The sequence below is a fragment of the Rhodamnia argentea genome, chromosome 6 (genome assembly GCF_020921035.1).
Source record: "Rhodamnia argentea isolate NSW1041297 chromosome 6, ASM2092103v1, whole genome shotgun sequence".
Classification (NCBI taxonomy): domain Eukaryota; kingdom Viridiplantae; phylum Streptophyta; class Magnoliopsida; order Myrtales; family Myrtaceae; genus Rhodamnia; species Rhodamnia argentea.
In genome coordinates, this window is record NC_063155.1 from 13,789,649 (window position 1) to 13,807,468 (window position 17,820).

Genomic DNA, 17,820 nt, shown 5'->3' on the forward strand with positions numbered 1-17,820 from the left:
TCTCGCTGATGGCCGACGATCGGGGAAAAAAAAAGGAAAAGGGAAAAAAGAACAAAAGATTATAAAATAAAAATGACGAAAATACCCTTGATCATGTCATTTTTTAAATTAATGAGGGCACTTCAAGTCTTTATTTTTTAGAAAAAGAGGACATTTCGAGCTATTATTTGAAATTTTTTCAAAAAAAGAAGATTGTGCTAGAAAAGCGAATTAAACTTTTTTCCTCAATTTTGCCCATAAATGTGAAAACATGAAGATTGAACTTTTGATGTTGCTTTTATTTCTCAATCGACTCCCCCCAATCAGTCAACTAATTTCTACAAACTTCTGGTAAAAGAATTTGTGGTGCTTACACATTTCCATCATATTGGGCTATAAGTTACCCATTAGGTAAGTATACCACCTTCCTCCCTCTCCCTCCTTCCACTTCCATCCTTTTCCTCTCTCTCCCACCCCGGGTTTTTCATAAGTTTCGAAAGCCAATCGAAAATTTCGATAATCGTGTCGTCGTATCTTTGCCGTGTCATAATTCAATATTTTCAAACTTAGATCCACGGACGACAACGACATGTCGTGTTGGCACGACTGATATATTAATCGATTATCGCGCTTCTCTCGAAATGGATCTCGAGAAAGCCAAACGGAATGCTAATAAGCGAGCACAGATATCTCCTCGCGATGAGGCGCTCGCGCTTTTCACTATCTTGAACCCTCCCGATCGCAACTCGATTCGACTACTACACCGGAAGCGCCACTAAGGGCGCGCATGGTAACACTTCTCTATCAGAAGTTAATTTTTTTACCAAACGGATTTCTATTTCGGAAAGTATCTTACCAAATGAGTTTCTCTGCGCGATTGACTTCTGACGGAGAAATTGAGAAGTAAAAGTGTTACCATGCAGGCCCTAACCTATTCTAAGCGGCTTGGAATCCCAGCAAAGTGCAGATGGTTGTTTCTTCACCAAGCCTCTCTTCTCCGAGGAACATAAAGCTTCAATGGCATTCCGATCCAAGGACCTGTCCACTCTTCCTACGACAAGGGGCGATTCGGCGGCTTCGAGGTTTTTTATGGGAAGATTTTAGCCCTTTTTTAAAGTGATGGGGTTATATTTCTTTAGACTAGAGGATTCAGAATGATAAAACAGGAAAATTTTTGTTGTACCACGCCTGTTTTTAGCATCGAAACTTCTCGAATGATCGTTTTGATGAGCTGTAATTTTAAAAAAAGCCAGCGATTGGTCTCGTCGGATAGTTTGATACGTCGTGATTTTAAGGATAAAAGCTCATCGAAGTTATTTAATTCGACGGTTTTGATACTACAGTGATCCTTAGTAAAGTTTTGACTCTGAATTAATTATTTGTTAAGTACTGATAAACGCATTTTAAAACCGTGTGGCACACAATTTATGTAGCACATACGGTCGTTGAGTATATTAATTTCCCAAAAATTGAGAAATTTTGGAATACGATCATTGAAGTGTCAATACTATTAGAAAGCGTGTTATATTAGTAATTAATCCTGCCGAACAATCTAATATATCGTTTTCAATGATAAAGGCCAGTCAAAATCATTTAATTTGAAGCTTTATTAAAATGATCCTTGATAAAGTTTTGGCACTAAATTGGTTATTGGTAAATTTTGATAAATGAATTCTCAAATCGCGTGGCATGCGAGCTATGTAGCGAATAATGTTGTCAAGTATATTATTTTTCCAAAAGTTGAGAAATTTGTGTTAGAATGATTGCCGAACGTGCCTTAAGGGCGCATTTAACATTTGCTTTCGGACTTTTGAAGCAGCTTGTTGGGCTTGCTTGACAAGGAATTGGTATTTTGTAAAGGAGTTGATGTAGCGAAAGAACGGAAAAAATTACTAAAAAAGTCCTAAATCTATTATAATTATGTCGATTTAGTCTAAGCCTTTTTTGGTCAATTTAGTCATAAAATTTCTGCATTTGTATCAATTCAATCCTTCCGGTCAATTTTGGGTGGAAATCGCTGACATGGTAATTTGTCATAATTTTTTCATAATTTTTCTAATGATTTATTTTCTACTTTCTTTTTTTTTTCTTTTTTTTTTCCTTCCTTATTCCTTTAGCGGGTTACCGAGCTTAGCAACCGACTAGAGGTTAGGACTGCGTGAGGCTGACCTTGCCGGTGGCCGCCGAGGCTGGGCTCGGCGATTGACTGGAGGAAGAAGGAAGAAAAAAAAGAGAAAGAAAAGAATAGATAAATAAATAAATAAAATAAAATATTATTAAAATATTATTAACAATTTCCAAAAGTTGAGAAATTTTGGAATACAATCATCACACTTTTAGAAAGCGTTTTACTTATAGTTAATCCTGCTAGACAATGTGATACATCGTTTTCAATGATAAAGGCCAGTCAAAATCATTTAATTGGAAGGTTTTTAGATAGTTCTGGCACTCAAATGATCCTTGATAAAGTTTGGCACTAAATTGGTTATTTGGTAAATTTTGATAAATGAATTCCCAAATTAGGTGGCATGCGAGTTACGTAGCGAATAATGTTGTTGAGTACATTATTTTTCCAAAAATTGAGAAATATGGGTTAGAATGATTGCCGAACGTGCCCAAAGGGCGCATTTAACATTTGCTTTCGGACTTTTGAAGTAGGTTGTTGGGCTTGCTTGACAAGGAATTGGTATTTTGTAAAGGAGTTGATCTAGCAAAATAACAGGAAAAATTATCAAAAAAGTCTTAAATCTATTGTAATTGTATCAATTCAATTCTAAGGCTTTTTTTTTTTTTGGTCAATTAAGTCATAAACTTTTTGCATGTGTACCGATTCAGTCATTCTAGCCAATTTTGGACGGAAATTGATGACATGAGGTGACCGGTGTTGATGTAGCAATTTTTCATAATTTTTCTAATAATTTATTTTCTACTTTCTTTCTCTTTCTTTTTTTGCATTGCTTCTTCCTTTTGCGAGCTACTGAGTTAAGTGATCAACGAGAGGTCAAGATCGGGCGAGGCTAAGATTGCTGGTGGCCAGTGAGGCCGGGCTTGGGGATTGATTGGAGGAAGAAGGAAGAAAAGAGAGAGAGAAAGAATAAATAAATAAATTAATTAAAAATTATTAAAATATTATTAGCAATTTCCAGGTCAGCGTCGATCGCGCCACGTCATCATCGGTCACCCCACGTCGGTGATTTCAAGCCAAAATTGATCGGAAAGACCGAATTGGTATAAATACAAAAGGTTTATGACTCAATTGATAAAAAAAAAAGTTTTAACTGAATTGACACAATTGCAATAGGTTTAGAGCTTTATTGGTAAATTTCCCCAAAAGGACGTCAACATATATTGAAATATATTTCATATGGGGGTTATTATTGGTCAATTGTATTATGTCAATTATATATGAACATCATATTTTCAAGTTTAGGAAATTGAAAAACTGCTTAGCCATGTGCGTGTTTGAAAAAATATCAACTTATATTTAATTCATCGATGTCTCTTGGTAAATAAGTTTACCAATTTCTACAAAATGAGAATAGAGAACCACACACTGATTCCATGGATCCACTTGGGAATCGGGCCACCGGTCTGGTCCGGTTCCCGGGTGGACACGTGGAGTCGATCCCACCGAGCGAGGAAAGTAAAATCCACTGAAATTAGACTAAATCAACTCAACAGTTACTTGGGCCAACTCATGTGAATTCCAAGCATAAAATCTGAACATGAGCCATTGAATCAGTATACTCGAGGACAACAAGAGGTCCAATTTCAATTAGACTTAAAGGCTGAAAATCGCATACGGACAACACAGATTCACGCGAAAACAAGAAAGAAAATAGCCAGCTTGCGGAATCATCATACATAAATTATGATCACAGATAAGGCATGCACAATCACCAACTAGAGAGCAAAGCTCAATTTTATTTTATTTTTTGAAAAACACACACACACACACACATATATATAAAGGGACTCGTCTAGTCCCGGTGATTCAGGTGGACGGTTTCACCATAGAGCTGAGAACCGCACTGGTTCTCACTATTCCCATTTATTGGGACTAGGAACCAGACCGAATCTCATGGAAACCGCCCAAAATCAGCCGATTTGGTCCATTCCGGATGATTCTCAGTTCTTTTGCACACTCTTACTTAAAACTTATCAAGAACTCAAATCTCCAAATTGCTCATTGCTCAAGAGAGACAAATAGAGTAGAAGATTGGCTTGTCAAATCCCCAAATTTGAAAATCCTTCTCCACAATTAGATCTCCAGCCCCCTCAGGCCTTGTGAGATTTATATTGTTCTGAAGCCTGCTTATTTGTCTCTAATGAAAAGCAAGGAACATTCGTCGATAAAAGAAAAAAGAAAAAAAATGGACTGCCGGAAGATCATACAACACTAAAATAAAGAGGCTCGGATACTTACTATTATCTTTTTGAAGATACGGTTTAGCCGGTTATCTATTTAATTACCAACTTAATTATTAATTTAATATATATACTTGTTCAATAATTTATTCCTTTAAATTCGATTCACCATCAAGTTATATTTGAATTTTACCAATGTGTCTGGAAACTCATTTGTATTGGAAGATGTCATTAAAAAAAAAAACTTGAGGTTAGTAAGATTAATCATCTACTGGACCACCAGTAAGCCATCAATTCCTTGGACCTTTACTAATAGTTTCGAGGGAAAATAATACAAATGGTCAATGAACTTTGGCCAAATATGTAATATCGTCCTTAAATTTTTGATTCGTTCAATATGGTCCATGACATTTAGCCCAATGAGCAATGTCGTCCTTGAACTTTTAATTTGTTCATTGTAATATCTAAACTTTTGGTACATTGTCAATTTAAACTGTGACCTTTATGAAAAACATTCACTGTTGTCCTTGAACTTAAATTAATAACATTGGATATTTTCATATAGTCTATGGACTATATAGAACACTTACTAAAAGTTCGGAAAAATTACCACAAAAGATCTAAACCCATTGCAATTGTGCTAATTCAGTTTATTTTTATTTATTTTTTTTGCTAATTGAGTCATAAACCTTCCTTCAATCATTTTGATTCAGTCCATTTAGCCGGCCGGCGTTGACGTTGACAATTTTTAATGATATTCTAATATTTTTTTAATTTTTAAATTTTTTAATAATTTTTTTCTGATTTTTTTGTTAGCAGGAGACCATCGGCCATAAGGCGAGGGCCTACGAGCCCTTGCTAGCAGCTGGGAGAGGGCAAAGACCCTCACCAACAGATGTCGTCGGCAGCCTCCTGCTAGCCTTAACCCAAAAAATAGAAAAAAAAAAAGATAGAAAAACAATTATTTAAAAATAATTAAAAGAAATTGGAAAATATTAAAATATTATTAAAAATGTTCACGTCAGTGCCGACCAACTAAATAGACTGAATTGACACAATTGTAAAAATTTTAATCCTCAATTGACAAAAAAGAAAATTTAGGATTGGATTGACACAATTGCAATAGGTTTTTGACTTTTTGGTAATTTTCCTCCAAAAATTTCAAGGACCACATTAAACAAATTAAAAGTTCAAGGATGTCAATGCACATTGGATTAAAGTTTAGGGACAATTTGTGTAACTATACCTAGTTATAAAAGTGCATGAGGTGTGCTTGTTTGGTCGGAGATATATTTATAGAAAAATATTTATTGAGATCATTTGGCAAAAGGACACTTGCAGTGTGAATATTTGTGCACGACATTCATTTTGGTGCAAAATAGTTATTTTAGTGCCAACTCTGGTGAACTTCACTGGAAATTATACGTGGCATCTACGTGGCTTGCCAAAGGATCTAGTCATAAAAAAAAGTCAAAAATTAATTAAAAAATCCATGTAATATTAAAAAATTAAAAATAAACTAGAAAACTACGGCCCTCAATGCTGCAACTTTTTCTTTTTATTATTTTTCTGTTTAATTTTAATTTAAAATTTAACTTATTTTTAATTTTAAAAGTCTACGTGGACGCCACGTGGCTTGATTTTTTTTAAAAAAAAAATAGCACGTAATGTTAAAAAATTAAAAATAAATGACATGTAATTAGTTGGTCGGAATTTCTCGTCGTTGGCACTTAAGTGAATGTTGTTTTTTTTTTTTTTTGATTTGGTACTTAAGTTATCCAAAAAAATATATTGTCACCAAAGTGAGCGTTGTACACAAATATTAATTTGTTTTACTTAACTAACACAATCAAATAATATCACAAACGGTCCAATTAAAATTACCGAAATAATTTATTTTCATTTAATCAAGTAGATCTTGAATACGTGACAACCCAATTTCGGATAGGGTAAGTTTATAAGCGGAAAAGACGTTATTGGGCTTGGATTAGTAACGAAAGTGATGTTGGGGTCAATTATTTGGTGAACGCGGTAATTTTAGTTGGACCGTTTGTGATATTATTTGATTGTGTTAGTTAAGTAAAACAGTTCGCGTGAGATTTTGGTTCGCGATGGAGCCGCGAATCCCTTGTACCGCCTGTAGCCCCACTGTAAAGGGCCTCACATTTCACTCTCTTCTCATAACCTCTCGCTTCCCTCTCATTCTCTCCTCTTGCTCCTCTTTGGCCATTCCCACCCGAGCAAGCCCCTGCTCCCATGCGTCGCCGGCGACTTCCTGGCTCGATGGCGGCAATTCTCGAGGTCCTCAGCTGCCGTAGCTCGACCCTAACTCGCCCTTGATGCCCGCTCTCTCTCCCTCTCGCTTGTTCTCGGTGGCCATCCGCGCCTAGGAAGGAACGGAGAGTTCGAGCTCGTTTCGTTGGCAATTCGATTTTCGTTTTTTTTTCGGGCAACAACCTGAGGCAAGTAGTTTCCTAACTCTTATGACTAGATTACCTATTGTAGCTGGTTTGTGCGAAATGGAGCGATATGAGCCGAATTGATGCCGAATTGAGGACGTTCTTGCATGGCCAAGCAAATGGCCTTGCATGTTGGATCAGTTTAGTGGATTAGAGTCATAGAGAGATGGGTAATCGAGATCTATAAGATAATCGTGATATATATCGTTGACATGAGATGAATTGGACTTGGTACGGTCGAGGGGCCGATGGCCGTGAGTTACAGAGGCCGAATCGTGGGGTTTCATGGCTTGTACGTAATTTTGTCATTCGGTTTAGTGATTGTCAGGCATGGGCAGCAAGATTTTGCTATTCATTCGTACTAATGCGATTGACGACGAAGTAAATCGTGATCGAGACTATGTGGAGGTTCGGACATAGAGGTCTGGGAACCATTCGTGGTGTTCGTGATTCTCGTTGTAGTGATTGAGTGATATTATGATTAAATAGTGTCATGGATTGTGCCTCGAGTGTTTTGGAGCATGTGGTTGTGAATGGCTCTCTGATCTTGTAGCTAAATAGATGATCTGGTCGTTGGGATTAGTACTCTATTTGCGCGCGTGTGAAGTCTTTAGCCAATTTGGTCGAATTATCTTACCGATTGTGGTGCCGGTAGTAGAACTTATGAAGGCCATACTCTTTAGGCACATCCTATCCGTTTGATTGCACTTGTGAGTTGATGTATGGCTGACTTGTTCGGCATAGGCTTCCGCATACGCCATCATATTATGTGTATATTAGATTAAAATAGAGCAAGCTAGCAAGGAGGTGGCGTCCGGGGCTCCGTAGCCATGGGTTTGCTTCGTTTTCATCATAATATAGCTCAATTTTGAAACGTTTGGGACGTTCCTGTTAGGGTTTCGGGATTGTCAAAACGTAGCGGAATATAAATCTAAACCGAAATCCTAGACAGAATCTATGCGTATATTGAAATCAATCGAAGTTCAAGGCGCACATTTTGCAAATCGAAGTTAAATTGAAAATCGGTTGTGTTTGGATTAGCGCCCCAAGTATTGCGCCTCTATCGGTATCCACACACACGAACCGAAGTCTCCAACGATTTAAGTGCTAGCTTACGGATCTTAGAATTTCTCTCGCTAGATTGCCTTTGATCTTTGAGACTCTCTCGGAGATCTAAGAATAGAGAACGATTCTCTGTGTTTCCCCTTATGTTCTCTTTCGGAATAAGAATCTTTTATTCCAACAAGCATCTCTAGGATTTTTCCCTTGTCTATATATATAGCCTCAATATTTACGCGTAATAAAGAAGTGGGGCCGGGCGATTCGGGCCCGCTAAACCGCCTATCTCCAATCATGCATTCAATCGTTATCTTATAACATGCACGATCGTGTAGATATTTAGAATATGAGAACAAATTAAAATCTACTTCTTAAGTAGATCAAGGCGCAGAGCAAATATGAATTTAGTTCGCTTTTGTGTGCGACCATGTAGGTTCACTAAACATTAGCAGTGTGCTCAAAACCTTTTTTGGCCCATAAGTCATAAGCGGTCTCTAGCAACACATTATAAATACCTAAGTATAGTGAAGGTCGTTTTTCGACACAACCTAATCCATAACTAATGTTAAAGCATCAACCTTGATTAGTTCCTAGGACAGACCGCTAACAGTTCCAAACTCTGCGGCTGGCAGTTCGAAAATCTTTCGTCCGTAACCAATCGTTTTCCTTTAACATTTCAGGAGACCGTGACCGTGCGAAAGTGTTTATTTAATAAGGTGGTTGCCTTTTCTTGAATCCATTCAAGACCGAGAGTCAATGTATTCCCAGCTCCGAATGGACTCAAGAGTGCGCTTAAGTTTATAAAGTTTTGCGCTAGTCAACCACTGGGCTTTCTCTTGTCCTGGCCTCTGTTTGCTCTCTGTCATCATATATTGGTGTGGATTGCAGCAGAGTTGCTTTATCCAGGAAAAAGATTTAAGGATTATGCTCTACTTGGGGACGATATAGTCATTGCCCACAAGGCAGTGGCAAATCGATATCTCCAGCATTTGAAGACGATCAGAGTCGAGCGCTGGTCTGTTCGTCTGGAGCCGCTGAGTTTGCAAAATAATTTCTGGTTAAAGGCTTATCAGTTTGATTGTTCTCCAATCTCCGTTGAGGCGCTTCTTTCCTGTCGGAATAACTTACCATTCTAAAGCTGCACGACTTGCGGTTAGTAACGGCTAAAGGTGCCACCATCGTTTTCATTCGCGGGACGCCTCATAGATCAGTAATGTCAAGAACAAAACAAACGAAGACTCGTTGACAACTTTTTGACCCACTCGATGTAATCAAGTTCTCTGTCAGCATTGCTTGCTTCTCGCTCCAATTCCTCCCATGTCGTTCCCTTCTCTTCTTTGGAATCTTTCTCTGAATCCTGCTCCTCCGACGCCACCAGTGACTCCCAGCCAGAGTTGTGGTCGGCCGAACCAGGCCGAACCAGAACCGGACCGCACATCAGAGGTCTCCTAACGCTGGTCTGATCCCTGTGAGTCGTCTCATCATCAGGTGATGGTCTTCAATATGTGTCGCCCGTTCCGTCCAGACTATATCCTTGATCCCATGGGAAGATGTAGAAGCCGAGGAATCGATTCTAAGCTTGTCTCGCCACGAAGAAAGGAGTCTCTATCAGGTCCACCGAGCAAGCTTGAAGATGGAAGAGCGGAATCTGAAAACTTGCGAGGAACCCCGTAGAAGCCGAGCTCTCTCGGGGGCTGATCAAATTCAAGATCCAGCCTATTGAACTGGGGCCGCCGGGCAGTTTCCTCATTCCTTTCGCGGGCCAATTCTGCCATGCTGCCTTCTCATTTCCTCCTTAGAGATTTCCCTGTTGTCCGAACTGAGTGTTGGCTTCGACACGGATGATTTCATACCAACAGCCTTGGGTTCGGCTTTAGGCCTTTCCTCTTCTTTTCCGTCCTCATCGAACGAGTGACGCACGTACTCCGCAGCTTTGGAGCTAACATGAGCTGCTGAATCTGGATATTCTTCTTCAACAATGACTGAATCGGAGTTTGCATCAGCAAACTCTGATTCGGGTTGTTTAGACTTCTGCAAATTCCAGACATGGTTTTCTACATATTTAAAATGTAAATGTGTGTTTCAAGCACATACGACCGATTCCCTTGGACCGCCTGAGAACCGGACTTAACCGGGAACCGATGTCCTCCTAATTCCCAGGGCCGTAAAGGCCAATACGAGATCCCATAAAGACGGACAAATAAAAGTAGGACCTTCAGTCATATAATTCTAACAATGTCAAACAATTATATGGCCAAATAATGGACAATAAGGACGGGAAAAAAGGACCACGCGTGTCCAAGATTAGATCTAGATTTGTCGGAGCTCGAGAAGCAGCCATTATTTTTAGCAAGCAACATAAACCCTAACAATGGCAATTGTCCTCTACTAGAAAGATTTATTGCACTAATAAAGTAATAATGACCTAACCTAAGTTATTATTGTTACAACATAAATGCTGTACGAAGATGGATGTCTCAATGGTCTCTTAACCTACACCATACATGACTTAACCTTTGAATAGGTCCCAATAATTGTTTTGCATTGAAGGGTCCTTTTATTCTTTTATGGACACGTGGCAGTAGCAATGAAAACTGATTCAATTGCTGATAATGCAGTAAGAAACAATGATAATCATGCTACACCAGCCAGACATAAGCAATTTATGATGTTTTTACTTGTCCTCGATAGGATGCATAATCGCGCATGTGCGCTTTTTGCTAGGAAAATTATCGATTCAGTCCAAAAGTTATCGTTAATTTGATTCTAAGTTTTTCAATTTTATTGATACAGTCCTAAACCTTGCGCGAAACTCTAATGTCGCCATTCCGGCCAATTGCCACCAAAAATCACTGATTTGGCAATCCTCCTACGTGGCAGGATGTGAATAACTTCAGTGATTTTCGGCGACAATAGGCCGGAAAGGCAACATTGAAATTTCGCACAAATGTTTAGAGCAACATTGACAAAAAAAAAAAATTACAGTTGAATTGACATACGTACAATAAATTTATGACAGATTAAGTAATTGTCCCATTTTTGCTAATGGTCAACTTAGGTTGGCATAAACATTAAGCTGTGCTTTTTTTTTTGGGGGGAGATATAAGTCCACTGCAAATGATAATTGGACGGAGATGCGTGATCGGAAAATGAATTGGATTTTCAAGTTAGATAGATCAAAATTCAATAACTTAATTAGAAAAAATCAAGTTTAACCGTCAATAGTGAACTTTTTACCTTGTATAAATGGTAGTATTAAACAAGGTGAATCTATAGTCATGTGTCTTGAGCACTCACTTTCATAAGCTCGTTCTTTTAGATTAGGGCCAAATTTAAATTTGCTTAGGTACTCAACCCGTCTTGGATCCGGACAATCCTCACTTATTTATGAGAGTTACAATTTCCAACAATAAATTACATCCTATTTCTCCGAGTCACCATAATGTCTTTAATAACCAAAACCCCTCGTACTAAGAATTGCTATACTTGCGTTTATTTGATTCAAACCGAATTTTAAGCACCAATACTTGATAACTTTTGCAAGGAGTTAGCTTAGGCCATTTAGATGGTTGAATCGGGTTCACAGTTCACTACAGAGAAGGTATAATTGTATGGTTAGATCATAGAGAAAGGCAAATAGTTTGTGTCTCCAGAGACAATTTAAAAAATTCACAGGATGCAATACCATTGTTTTATTTATCGAAAATTTTTATGTTTTTGACAAAATAAAATAACATATTTATTTGGTGTTTTAATAAATCACAACGAACGAACCCTTGTTTTACTACTTTACTAAGGGTTTCGCACAAGCTAAAGAAATATATATATATATATATTTTTTTTTTGATAAGTACATGGGCAAGTTGGGTAAGGTTGGGCCTTAAAGGAAAAATCATAAAAAAAGTCTTAAACTTATTGCAATCGTGACAATTCAGTTTTAATTTTTTTTTTTACAAATTAAGTCTTAAAACCTTTTTTATTTGTGCCAATTTAGTCCATCCTACCAATTTTAACTGAAAATTACTGACATGGACGCCGATTGTCCTATGCGGGATAGTTAGCATTAACGTGGATAAATTTTAACCAAATTTTAATATCACTTCGAATTTTTTGTTTGATTTTTGTTTTTCTTTGCCTTTTCCTTTTTCCTTTTCTTTCCTTCACCCACTGTGACCGGCGAGGGCTAGGAAGCCCTTGCCTAGATCCGGGCAAGGTCATGGTCGCCTTCACTCATGACCAGCGAGGCTAGCCTAGTCCAAATCTAGTCGAGGCAGCCTCGGTCACGGCCGCGGGTGAAAGTGGCCATGGCCTTGCTCGCCGCGGGCAATGCCACCTTCAATCATGCCCGCAATGGCCTCACCCAGTGGCCTCGATGGCCTCCCCCGGTGGTCAAAGAGCTTCAGCGACTCTTGCTAGCCACAACGGGTGAAAAAATGAAAGTAAAAAAAGAAGAAAATGAATGAAAAGAAAAGATAAAAATAAATATATAAAAAATAAAAAAAAATATTTACGTCGGCGCTACTCGTGCAACTTAGGACGGCCGATGTCCATGTTAGCGATTTATGGCTAAAATTGATTAGATAGACCGAATCGACACAAATTTAAAATGTTTAGGACTCAATTGAAAAAAAAAAGATTTAGAATTGAATTGACACAATTGTAATAGGTTTAAAAGTTTTTTCGTAATTTTTCCAGCCTTGAATGCCATTGTCAAACTTGGTCCACTAGTTAGATAGGTTTGTTTTTTGGGCCAAACCCGCCAACGAGCCCAAAAAAGTAGCCAAATTTGCTCATTTTCTGAGTGGGGCAACTTTGCCAATCTATCGAGGAAAAAAAATGATACAAATGATTTATAACTTTGATCCAATACGTCATCCCCGAACTTTAAATTTGCTCAATATGACCTATGAATTTTAGTTCAATGTGCAATGTGGTCACTAAATTTTTAATTTGTTCAATGTGATATCCGAACTTTTGGTACATTGAATTTAGTATCCGAACTATATGAAAATTTTCAATGTAATATCTGGTATTGAATTTAAAATTTGCTTCATTTCCAAAGTAGTTCCCCATAAGTTTTGACTGAGCTCTGAAGTCCCGTTGGAAACTTACAATGCACTCAAATTCAATTGTCGACATAAAAATCAGTGATTTTGTCAAAGTTGGATCACCAAAAAATGGGCTAAAAAACACAAATCCCAAAAAAAAAAAAATTTCTAGCTGACATGTATCACTCCCGCAATTCATCCGTCGACTTTTGGCCATTAATGCCATTGAAGACATTAATGTAATTTGACCCTTTTTTTTCACAAATATCCCAATCAAATTGAGTAACCCGAAAAAAAAATTGATTGCCCAATCAAATCTAGCTATTCTTACAACATTAAACGCCCCAAAAAAGTTGGCCAATGACGTACAGCCACGTGTCATGAGTGGCGTGTAAATTTCTGCGCCAATGAAGGTCGAACCTATATCGAACTAAATGTTTGACTAATCATCTAAATCGAGGCACGAGTAAAAGGACGTGAGTTAATTTTAATAAGATGTCAGACGCCACGTGTCTCCCTGCACATTTAGTGGGTAGAAAAACAATAACAGGGGTAGGTATCTTAAGTAATTGTCCCCTTTTTGCTAATGGTCAACTTAGGTTGTCATAAACATTGAGCTGTGTTTTTTTTTTTCCGGGAAATGTAAGTCCACTGCAAATGATAATTGGAAAGAGATGGCGCGATCGAAAAAAGAATTGGATTTTCAAGTTAGACAGATTAAAATACAATAACTTAATTAGAAAAAAGCAAGTTTAGAGATCGATAGTGAACTTTTTACCTTCTATGAATGGTACTATTAAACAACGTGAATATGTAGTTATGTGTCTTGAGCACACACTTTCATAAGCTCGTTCTTTTAAATTAGATGCCAAATTTAAGTTTGATGAGGTACTCAAACTGTCTTGGATCCAGACAATCCTCACTTATATATGAGAGTTACAATTTCCAACAATAAATTACATCGTATTTCTCCGAGTCACTAGAATGTCTTTAACAACCAAAACCCCTCGTATGAAGAATTGCTAGACTTGCGTTTATTCGTTTCAAATCGAATTTTAAGCACCAATACTTGGTAACTTTTGCAAGGAGGTAGCTTAGGCCATTTACATGGTCGAATCGGGTTCAAAGTTCACTACAGAAAGAGGTATAATTTGTATGGCTAGATCATAGAGAAAGGCAAATAGTCTGTGTCTCCGGAGACAATTTAAAAAATTCACAGGATGCAACACCATTGTTTTATTTATCGAAAATTTTTATGTTTTTGACAAAATAAAATAACATATTTATTTGGTGTTTTAATAAATCACAACGAACAAACCCTTGTTTTACTACTTTACTAAGGGTTTCGTACAACAAGCTACACAAAAAAATATTTGATAAGTACATGGGCAGGTCAGGTAAGGTTAGTCCTCAAAGGAGAAATCATAAAAAAACCTTGAACTTATTACAAGTGTGACAATTCAATCTTAAACATTTTTTTTTGTTTGCAAATTAAGTCCTAAAACCTTTTATATTTATGCCAATTCTGTCCATGCTGCCAATTTTGATTGAAAATCACCGACATGGATGCCGGTTGTCCTACGTGGGACAATCGGCGCTAACGTGGATAAATTTTAGTAAAATTTTAATATAATTTCGAAGTTTTTGTTTGATTTTTGTTTTTCTTTGCCTTTGCCTTTTCCTTTTCCTTCCTTCACCCGCTGTGGCCGACGAGGGCTAGGAAGCCCTCGCCCAGATCCGGGCGATGCCATGGCTGCCTTTGCTTATTGTAATGTCCCCTTTCCCATCCCGGGACCCATCACTTGCTGACTAATTGCGTTCTATTTAATATGATATTAGTTATAATTGGGCGCATGCAGAAAACTGAACTATAAATCAAATAGACGGCCACACAAAATACAAGTACATGTACCAAAAAGACAGGCACAACGCCCTAAAGGGGTTATGGCCTTACTAATGGGGGTTCCTTCACCTGTACCAATCATGCAGTAAGATTATTCAACGAAGTTTTACAAAATATATACTTTTATATATGATAACGGTTTAAATACATCGCTCTCACCTCACAAGAATAATAGCAAAGGGACAAACAAAATGGATCAACTCCCTTCAATAGCCACCATTGGCACACTCCAGCGATCCTATCTAATCACCACGCGACTTCAGTCCAAAAGGTGGCTATCGCGTCATCCAACATCTAAAAGCTTTCCTATACACCTTCAAGCTCTGACCTCATCACGCCTACTGTGAACCGCCACCACCTGACCTCACAAATGGAATCGGTCCTGAAAGATTGCCATCGTCACGCCTCTCAATAATGACGAAGAATCGGCAAGTAACAAACCTACCTGACCCTACATCGAGCTCCAATGTAGTCGCAAGCCTCACAAAACGAATGGCGGAACTACCTAGGCAGGTAATATCCTCCATAACGTACGGGGAAGTCGGAGGGAGAGCCATAAATGAAACTGGAGGTTAGGGGTGTAATCGACATAGCTGTCAATTGAGAAAAATGAGGAAGCCACGAGAGTGAGTTTGTAAAACCCAACAAGTAAGTTACTAACCCAAACAACTAAACGGGCATTTGAAATCTCTAGACCACAACAATTCCACTTCAATCGCTCTGAACTACCCCTCAAACATTTCAGAAATTGCAGTACAGTGTAAAGCTATAACCAACCAGGGAGCTAACCAGTTCCATCTCCCCACATGTCAACGCTCGACTCGAACTCCTCGATCATGAACTTCTCCGAACCATCACTGTAGTCCCCGACTAGATGCTCGGGTCCGACTTTTCCCGTCTCGTGTCACCCCAACCACCCAAACCCCACGATTCGCTGGTGAAACCCGTTCACGTGAATCACTATGGTTAGTCGACACACAAGGCCACAAAAGCACCAGCACCCCTTTCTCAAACTCTCGACCGTTCGTCCCCCAATCACCCCATCATCCATTCACCTTGCCATGACGTTGACTTTCACGATCAGCCTCTAAATCCCGAATACCCATCATCTCAAGTTCCTAGCCCAGCCAGTAACGCCGACATGCAAGGTCATCCACTAAGCTATGCGACGCACCTCAATTCAGACTCCAACCACAGCCAGACCGAGTTAATCAGCTCAACGAGCAAACAAAAGCTAGTCTAGTGGTAGGGATTAGGAAGCTACTTGTCTCGGGGTGGCGCTCGAAGATATAGAAGCACAATCGACGAAGAAATGAGCTCGGGTTGCTCCTCCTCCTTCTCGGTGTCACGCAAGTTCGAGGTGATGGCGGGAGCGGCGAGCGGTGAGCTGGGCAGATCAACGGCGGTGTGGAACCAGTTGGGTCTGTCGTTACCGTTGCCATCAAGGAAGGGAGCAAGCTCGAGCGAGAGGTGCTGTCGGGGCCGCGGGCGTCAAGAGGCGGAGAGACCGAGGGTGAGGGAGAGAGTGTGCAGGTCTCATATGTAGTGGGGCGGTTGGCGGGTTCGAGAATTACCATGGCTTCGCGCCCAAATTCTGTCGCGTCCAATTCATAAATCAATCCTTGCGCAAACATTTTTCTTTGTGGCTCCAAATAGTCGTTGCCCTAGGCTCGACGATTCACCAATCCATTTGTTAATTAAATAGGATAAAATTCAGACCGTCGCTCGAGGCAGCCTCGGTCGCAGTCGCGGGCGAAGGTGACCATGGCCTCGCTCGCCACGGGCGATGCCACCTTCACTCATGGTCGCGATGGCCTCACCCGGTGGCCTTGATGGCCTCCGCCAGTGGCCGGCAAGCTCTAGCGACCCTCCCTGGCCATAGTGGGTGAAAGAAGAAAATGAACGAAAAGAAAAGATAAAATAAATATATAAATTTTTTTAAAAAATATCTACTTCAACTTCCGCTCACAGCACTTAGGACGGCCGGCGTCCATATCAACGATTTGTGACCAAATTGACCGGATAAACTGAATCAACACAAATTCAAAAGGTTTAAGATTTAATTAAAAAAAGTTTAGAATTGAATTAACATAATTGTAATAGGTTTATAATTTTTTTAATAATTTTTCCAGCCTTGAACGCTATTGCCAAACTTGGTCCACTCATTGGATAGGTTTGCTTTTTGGGCCAAACTCGCCAACTGGCCCAAAAACTTAGCCAAACTTGCTCATTTTTTGAGTGGGACGGCTTCGCCAATTGATCACTTCTATCAAAAATGAAAAAAATGACACAAATGATTTATTAGCTTTGACCTAATATGCAATATAATCTTTGAGTTTTTAATTTGTTCAATGTGATCCATGAAATTTATTTCAATATGCAATGTGATCCCCAATTTTTTTATTTGCTCAATGTGATGCATGAACTCTTAGTACGTGTAATTTAGTTTTTGAATTATATGAAAATGTTCAATGTAATTTTTGATTTTGATTTTAAAATTTGCTTAATTTCCAAACTAGTTCCCCCACAAGTTTTGACTGAGGTCTGAAGTCCCGTTGGAAACTTACAATGCACTCAAATTGAATTGTCGACATAAAAATCAGTAATTTTGTCAAAGTTGGATCACCAAAAAATGGGCTAAAAAACACAATCCCAGAAAAAATAAAATTTCTCTAGCTGACATGTATCACTCCCGCAATTCATGCCGTTGACTTTTGGTCATTAATGCACGGCAGACATTAATGTAATTCGACCCTTTTTATTTACAAATATCCCAATCAAATTGAGTAACCCCCCAAAAAAAAAAAAATGATTGCCCAATCAAATCTAGTTATTCTTACAACATTGAACGCCTCAAAAAAGTTGGCCTATGACGTAAAGCCACGTGTCACGAGCTGGCTTGTAAATTTCTGCGCCACTGAAGGTCGAACCTATGTCGAACTAATTATATGACTAATCATCGAAATCGAGGCCCGAGTAAAAGGGCGTGAGTGAAATTTTAATA